The sequence below is a fragment of the Dromaius novaehollandiae genome, chromosome 1 (assembly GCF_036370855.1).
Source record: "Dromaius novaehollandiae isolate bDroNov1 chromosome 1, bDroNov1.hap1, whole genome shotgun sequence".
NCBI lineage: Eukaryota > Metazoa > Chordata > Aves > Casuariiformes > Dromaiidae > Dromaius > Dromaius novaehollandiae.
This window is the reverse complement of record NC_088098.1, coordinates 140,720,131-140,729,001: the sequence shown is the minus strand read 5'-3', so window position 1 is coordinate 140,729,001 and position 8,871 is coordinate 140,720,131. Positions and strand designations below refer to the sequence as shown.

General features: G+C 36.6%; 1 long non-coding RNA gene across 1 annotated transcript; it reads left to right on the top strand.

Annotated features, from left to right (window-relative positions):
* The first annotated feature begins 3,922 nt into the window (after positions 1-3,922).
* Positions 3,923-6,784, top strand: LOC112993504 (uncharacterized). The gene is made up of 3 exons (XR_003261728.1): positions 3,923-4,145; positions 6,054-6,113; positions 6,197-6,784. It is a non-coding gene; the product is annotated as an uncharacterized LOC112993504 (long non-coding RNA).
* The last annotated feature ends 2,087 nt before the right edge of the window (positions 6,785-8,871 follow it).

The window sequence follows — 8,871 nt, the reverse complement described above, 5'->3', positions numbered from 1 at the left end:
CTGGTAATTCATGAGGTCACATGAAGGACTGTTGTAAGAAGCACTGACTCTATTCCAAACGTGAAAGAAAGAGTTCAGGAAAAGGCATTCTTACTCCAAAGGCACGTTAGCAGCAATCAAATACATATTTTTTCCAAAAAGCTAGCTGGCATCATGTTATGAATCAATATTTCAGAACTATGTCTCTAGTTTAAAAAGCTTGATTGCCTGTTTTGTTTGATATAAAGAGGAACTTTGGCATGAAATGGCATGAATTTCTTTTTTGACTGATTTAAAAGGCTGAATAAGTGCAACTAAACCTATTCAGCTGAGACCGGTATAACATTTGCTTTGTTTGTCTGGTCCTTGCTTAAATACTTGCACATAGCCTTTTGCTCCTCCAGGAAGTCTCTCAAATATGTGCATTAACAGTTTTTTATGGGTGGGAGCTTCTAAGCTCCTGTTAAGCTACTTTTTTTTAATTGTTGTTTTAAGATTTTTTGGTGGGAAGGGGGAATGATATTTTTTCAGCCTATGGGATTTTGCATTTATTTTTTCATTTTAAACAAATGGGCTTATTTGTGTTATATGAACATATATACGTATGAACACTACTTCCTAGGTATGTATTGATGTATCTACATAATTATTCAGATGGTCCACAGCAAGTAAGTTTAAAAACAATAGCAAATGGTGTTTAATAAGAGTTTCTGCTCATCTTAATATGTGAACACCAAACACTCTAGATCCTTAAATATGGCTATGGAACAATCAAAGACCAGACTGGTGTCAGAATGAACTCCCTTTCCACATTTTTTGCTTGTTTGATATCTTTTGCTTTCATGTTGAGTGAAAACCTAGGCATATAGGGGACAAAAAATGGTTTGTCTCACCCTACACTGCTTGAGAGTAACAAATGCAATGGGGCCAAAAAAAAGAAGGGCGGGGGAACAAATTCTGGAGACTACTCAGTTTAAGAACTGCTGTTGGTCCCCCAAACACACAAGTCTCTCAAGTGTGCACAGGAAAAAGGATGTATCACAGCTATCTCCAATAGCAAGTCAAGGGAAACAGTCGCTGCAGAGGACCTGGTGTGCACACTGAGGTCATGGAGCAGTTTTTGCTTTGGGCTACCTGTAATTCGGTCCCAGGGGCTCAACGCCCACTATCAGGTGGATTGCATTAAGAGTGAATCTTCTGGTTTCATTTCTGAAAGCAATCCAGCTCATGTGCTCTTAAATGTCAAGGAAAGCAGTGATAAGCAAAGGTAACTGGATCAACTGGGAGATTCACTTCAAAAGCACATTGTTCACCTAACCAGAAATGTTAAAGTAGATGCACCCATAGAGGTCAAAGCCTTTTCATCTCTAAGTTCTTCATCCTGGAATGATGCCTGAAAAGATTATTTCTATTAAACTCATTTTCTATTGCCAAAGTGTCTTTTCCTTCAGACAATTTTTGTTGTCAGTTTAACTTTTGATAGAAAAACCTCCAAAAAAAATGTCAGTGTGCTTCTTTAAATTCTGAGAATGTTCTCCTCTGATGCATACAGTTAGACTAATCAGTTTAAGAAAATATACAGCCTTCTATAGGCCAAGACTTTCAAACAATTTTCAGAGGTGACTTTTGAGATAGCTAAGTACGCTGTCAACTGACAGCATTGACTGCTCCAAAGCTCCATTTAAAATCAATGGTTGTTGTTTGGTTTTCTTTCCTTAGTTTATTATATGAATTTGTATTGTAAAGCTATATGAATGAGGACAATATTAATCTATTTTGCACTCCAGTGCTGCTTGCATTTTCTTTCCTAGAAAGTTGTTTAAACTTGCGGGAAGAGTTAGAAGTGGAAAATGCAGAGGTTTTGTTTGTTTTATGCTTGCTTTTTGCTTTTTTTCTGGTGAGTCAGTCTTTTTGATTTGACATACCTGAGAAATGATAAGATATATTGTTCTTAGTAGTATGTTTTGCAGTCCTTGGCTGGGAGAGTGGAGCTCAGTCTTACAGATTGCTGACAGAAACAGAGTTTTACACAGAATGGGGAAAACATACTTGGCTTACAGCAGCCATATGGGCACACCATATGGGAAGAAACTATATTTCAATACCTTAAAGTGTCGCTATAATGCACTATGTTGTTTGTACTTCTGTTCAAGGGATAACACACTACTTCACTAGCAGCATGGTTACAGTGCAACCGAGGATGAAGACAACATGGAAATTGTTAACATACTTGTTTGTGGTCAACCAACTATTGAAGATCAGCTAGCAAATGAGCTCATGTTATGTTTATTTTAAATATTAATATACTCAGATTTGACTGGAATCTTGTATAAACAAATAAAACAGGCTTGTTTTTTGCAAGGGGGCAAGAAATTTTCTCAAGATACTAATCCTTGAAGGGTTTCTCAGGAATGTTCAATAATTTAACATAAACTAAGATATACACATTTTGTCATAAATGCACCTGTGTTTATGACATTGGCCTGCTTTTACTTCCAGCTCTCTGACGTGATAGTCCAGTTAATGGTTTCCAGCAAACTGATGGACTGAAAACTAAAAAAACTAATATTTCCAGCTCAAGTTGGTCAATGCATGTGTTTATTTTAAAATATATCAAATGGTCCTTTTTTTCTTCCTGTCTCTGGTTCTTTTTCTACATGGTAAGGCAATTTTATTGCTGCTGGCAAATGCAACAATTATCATAAGTTTTGTGGGATAAGTTCTGCCAAATATGAAACTGGAATCAACTCCAGATCAGCTTATACCTTAGACAGTAGCATCATATATAAGAATCAGGTATCAGTTTCAGTTTAAAGAAACAAATTGAATTACAAATTTTCTCATAACATTTTTTAATCAAGGGAGAGGTTTGATTTTTTACATGCAGTCTAATGTGGTTGAAAATGTCAGCTAAAAGTCAAACCTCTTTACTCTTCTCTCTTCCAATCCTTGTTAATCTGATAATGTTGATCATTTTCAAGACTCCCATTGTGTTGCTGGAGTATATGTGTTTATATTTTTATATGTGTATATACACATTTGTGTTCAGAATTTAATAAACTCTTAACAAATAGATCCAGTATAATACCAAAGTGTAAAAATCAGAAACTGGTATTTGAAGTGAGGAGGAAACCTGCAAATCTGTAACTATAGGCCTTTTCATTATTTATTTTATTTTAACTGTACTCAATAAATTGCAGCTTAGAGATAATTTGAAACAATAAACAGACCAGTGATATAAAACTCTAAAAATGGTTACATGGAATGATTAAAAACAATCCTTAAATACTGCTACTGTTCCAAATATAATTACAGATTCAGATCCTGCAGGTATTTTATTCCATATCCATGTGTTATCCAGCCTGAGGTGATATGTATCGTCTGTGAAAAATACTACTTAGGGCAAGAGAGCTGGTGAGCGAACACTATTGTTACTTAAGGCTGAGATTTTCAAAAACTGTCAAACTAGAGAAGTCAGATGTCTAATTCTTCTTAGAATAATGGGAAATTGGGTACATGTATACTCATACACCTTTAAAAATTTCTCCCACAATTCCCTTGCAAATAGTTAGGCTGTACTACTTTGTATATTGAATAAAAGAGGAATTTTCCACAGTATTTTTAGAACTCATCATCTGTCTGGACCCACTTTTTGGCTGTCTGTAGAAGACAAATAAAGATTCTCTCACCAGAGAGCTCTTTAAAAGAGCTGCTACATTTGGCTGCTGTAGTTGCTATGAAAGCCTTCTTTCATATTTAGTAGGTTGTTTATGAACAAGGCAAGCAACAAAGTCTTTTATTCATAACTTTTTTCTTTCGTTCTCTCAGGAAAGATTGTCAGATTATCAAAAAAGTAAAGAAAACAGACTGAATACTTAGTGAAGAAAGGGCTTACAAAAAGTGAAAACACAGCCAAATATAGCATATGATATCTTCCTGTCTTCTCTATGAGAAATTTACTCTTTTTCACATCTCTACAGCAGCATGTTTAGAAAAGTGTTAACTTTGTTTTCAAGTTGTCCCATTCTGTCTTGTGCACAAGTTCGCATAAGGTCAAACTGATTTATTCTGGGCCTGTTTATTCTTTTGAAATGTATGTGTAGGAATGTCATAGCATTTTCTTCCTGGAAAGTTCGCAATTGCAAGAATAAAGACAAGAACTACAGGTAAGGCTATATTCATTTATCATCTTTCATGCTGAATCCCAATAAATTCTTTAAACTGACTCAGCCCTGGGCTCATATTTTACATAACTTCACGGTAGCTGTTTAAATTTTTCTGTTTATGTTTTTATAGAAAACTCCACCTAAGTTAGTTTAGCTTTGAATGACTCTAGATTCATACTTTTTATGAAAAGAATAAAATATTAAGGTGAAATCTGCTGCTGTCTCAAATTTGGTATGATCAGCACGTTTTTTGGATGGGCTGAGGACAGGCTAGGTAGAATATAAAACTCAGTGTTTCTTAAAGGATTTAAGTATATAATGCCATTTTAACTTCCTTTCCAACCTTTTACATCACCAGATTTCTAACCCATCAGGTCCTCCTACCTCACTCCGGAAGGAAGATCAAATTCCTGGTGAAATGTGGGCCTGGACTGATGACTCTCCTCTCTCCACCTCTCCCTCCCTCAATAGAGAATAAAGGAATAGAGGCAGGTTTCTTCAATGTGCAATACAGCTTGGTCATTGCCCTCATTTAAATCTGAATATTAAGTCACCCTGTGACTTCAGTCGTATTTTCATTCATAGAACACTGACCATCTGAAAAGAATCATTTTTTTTAAGTAATACTTTTTTTAAGTAATGATGAGCTGTGTCTTCAGACAATTAACCCTTTTGTGAATAGCTCAAGAGGCTACTGGTCTGGAAAATCTTCCAGCTACTGGCAGCTATCAGAAGGAAAAGAAAAATGATGGAGATGATTTCTGGGGGAAAGAAATGAGTAGTAATGTATGAATATCATCAGCAGAGGAAATTTACTAGGAAATTGTTCCAGGACAGAATTCTTTCCCACTACCTACAGAAGGGCATAATCTGTGTGGTTACAGAATTAAAAAGAGTTTTCATAAAGATATCTACAGGTTATACACTTGTAAATATAATAATTTAGGATGGGATTCAGTGTCAGATTCAGACTTCAGACATTAGAGGCTTGCCAAGTAGATGCCTGCTTGTGAGATAGGTCTCTGCGCTCCTAAAACGGAAATGGGAGACCTGGGCCATGCAATCAGTGCAGTCCAGGGAGCTGCTCAGCTGATCCTGCAGAGCCCAGACATGTGTTGTTTGGGAATCTCTGTGGTATTCTGCACATTTGCCAGCTGCCACTCCAGATCTTACAGAGCTTGTCTTATGCTTGCCAGCCTTTAGTGGCTGCCTTGGGTCCCATAGGAAAATAGAACTGGACCATTATTTTTAAATATGTAACTTATTCCCATAAATAAGCAGAATCCCACTTTTTTTTTTAACACAATCATCTAATTGTTTGGATGACAGAGTTCAGTTTAAATATTTCAGAAAAACACTAGTGCTCCTTAGCGACGTTCTTTTTTGTCAGGAAATAATTTTATCAATTTATTAGTTAGATTCAGGATTTTAATTTTGCCTATTTTCTCTAAAGAGTCTCAGCTCCAAAAAATCTTGGGAAGCAGTCGCCCGGGTAGTTCTGAGAAATCTGTTTTTTTTCAGATGAAGTAAATTTTTGATTTGTCTTTAATCCACTCTGGTCTCTACATACGTTGTTAAACCCTTCAGATTGTTATAAAGCCTCCAAGTAATTTACGTGGAAATTGTTGACAGGTTTTATGTGCACAAAAATGTTTTAAATATGTTTTAGCAAACTTATTTGCAACATCCAGTGATAAGGAATTCTCCTACAAAGTATTCATCCTTACAGTGCCAAGTAGTTATTTTAATCTTGGGGAACCCAGAATGATGTTTCTTTAATCTTGCTTCTAGGCATAGCACTTGGTCTCTCTGTGACATTCCTCTATAACTAAGCAAGCATTTACGTTGGTACAAAATGAATATGGATTTTTTTTCACTATTTACAAATTATTTTTTCGTGTTTTGCAGACCTGATGTAAATGCCTACAACAGAAAAAGGCCAGATGAGAAATCTGAAGAAGGTATTAAGTAAGTTTCTTTTGCTGCCAGTTTTCATGGGAAATATCTATATATTACAGGTAAAGATGAGATCATTCTTACTCTCAAAACAGCAAAGAAGCCACAAGGTGACACTAGCACAGCACTGAGGCTAAACTGATGGACTCTGCATCTTTGGAGGTTTTGCCAGTTTTCCGTTCCACAGGATCTTTTCAGCTAAAAGCACAGGGAAAACGTCAGCTATGCCTGCCTGCAAGCAAAAGTATACAAAATCTGAATTTAAATGGCCTGGAATGTATTAGAGTTCCTACAGACCTAGGATGTCTCAGGTGTTCATTTGATTGGATTTCTCCATAGAAGACAACTTGAGAAGAAAGGCAATTGTCAGTTAAAACTTCTGGATCTTCACTAAAAAATAACCCCTGACTTCCAGATAATTAACATGTTATTGCAGCTGTAAAAACTGAAGTATAAAATAAAAATATATAAGCCTTAAAAGTCATGCAGATACATCAAAGCTACTCTCTTCAATTTATACAGAACCAGCTCTGTTATCTGTTCCCTCTGATACTTTAATTCCTGGCTTCTGGTATTTTGCTATTTGAAGACCAAAAAAAAAAAAAAAAATCAAAAACCATATTATATGAAATTCACTACAGAAATGATGCAAAATCAAGGTGTAAGTATAAATAAACCAACTTTTTATCTTCTTCCATGCTTCAGGTGACCATGCGTATGGCTTGGTTTGTGCTTTTTGTTACTTTTATTTGTTCAAAATGGTCATCTTTTAATATAATAAATTTTTTAGCAATGAGCTTCTTCACATTGTCATCAGCCTCTTTACCATACCACTTCCTCATTAGAGCTGTCGAAAATGTCTTTCTTTTTTTCAGTAACATACTCTTGCTATAAGTTCATGCCATTTTATCAAAATGTACACTTCTGCTCTTTGAACACTTCAAGTCATTTGGAGAATTAACACTATAGGAATGTTGATCTGTGAAAAATCAGTACAGATAACTTTCCTGACAAAAAAAATACAAAAGGCACAAAACAGCTTCTTCTACTTCTCCTTCCTCTTCTTCTTCTTCTTTTGTTCTCAATATTTTATCTTTTTTTCCCAATTAATTCATGACTAGTGTCTGCCAAACACTAGCATTCCAAAGCAGTTGCAGCAGTCAATGTACTTCCTTGTTGGACTTGGCTCATAACACAAGCAAGAGAGGAGGGGAAGACTGAGGAAAACCATACACTTTTGCCTTTCCTTGAAGTCAGATTCTTGTTATTAATTCACTGATTTTCTGAGTTGTAACAAACGCTGCTCAGTCCTGTCCATTATCTAGGAAATTCTTTCTATGCTCACTTGCAACAACATTTAATTTTGGACGTGGAGTGCACCTTTTTTCCCCTGTTGCCATCACGATCCTATGTTCTCCATTTGCCATGCTCTGGTTCATATCATGGAGACGAAAAATGGTATTTGTTTTGGATGAAGCTGCTCTAGAATATGCGCTCCAGGAGTGCCTCTAATATGCTCCCCTAGTGGACTTCTACTTCTTGGGACCAGACTAGACGTAGTCTGAAGTAAACTGCCAAAACTTTGCTGGGAACAGTGGGCTCTTAGCATCAACCACTTTGCTCTGTAGTCTCCCTCTCGCTTGATGGCAGAGCTTGCTGGTGGGGACGCGGCAGTGGCCATCGCCACAGCCCACTGCCGGGTCCCATCCCACACCACAGGTCCCCGCCTCTGCGCCTGCCTCTTCCCACCTGCCTCCGCCTCCGTCGTGTCCTGCACAGCCTCAGCACCTCCCCGGGGAGCAGAGCGGCCTCACCCTTATTTTTGGCAGGTTGCAGCACTCCCTAAAAGGAACACAACTCATAAATGGGAACAAAAGAAGTAACCAAATACCATCTTCCATACAAGCGTTGTCATCAGTCTGGGCCTAAAGCCATAACACTGAAAGCAATTACTTAAACATATTTAAAGATTAATTAGTGGGAAAAAACCCTCATATTTATTGGTGGCTACATATTTTTTCACATTAATACTTCTATCTTTTCTCTACACACACACACCTGCACGCAGCTGTCCTTGGGATATCCAGTGACCCAAAAGATATCTAGTAAGTGCGGAGTTCATGTGGCCTTGGAGAATTTTGACAGAACTTTTGCTTGTAGCTAGCTGATTTTTGCCCTGTGGCCAATTGCTCTTTTTTGTTATGCCATGTCGACTTTATGTTCAAAATAAACCAGACCACAGCTTCAAATAATGCTGTTTGTGAGGTTTCCTCATTTCTTTATGCAATGTACTTTGTTATTTGTTTTTTCATATTACTAAAAAAAGCTCACTGATAGGCTTAAAGTATCTCCTGTTTGGCTTGAGACCTGTGCAAGTCATTTTCCTTCCTATTGGAAAGGAGACTTCTGTTTCGTTGCTTTTCACAAGGATAATTTTCATTGGGTCTATTTATTTTTACAATGTCATTTTTATTGTGATAAAGCAGACTTTGACTGTAAAAAAAAAAAATCCCCAAACCTTCTTGCTTTTACCAGCCATAAAATGTACTTCACAGTGCATAAGGGAAACCAGATATGGAAGAGCTCTGTAGATGAAAATAATGTACTATTTGTATACTCCACCTTTCTTAGAAAAGGAGGAACTCCAAAGCAAATACATATATTTTTCTGTTTCATTCCTCCCTGTTTTTTTCTTTCTAAGTTCTCAATAATTAATCTTACCTTAATACCTTCATATAAATAATTCTTCAGAAATTATCCTGCAACTGAA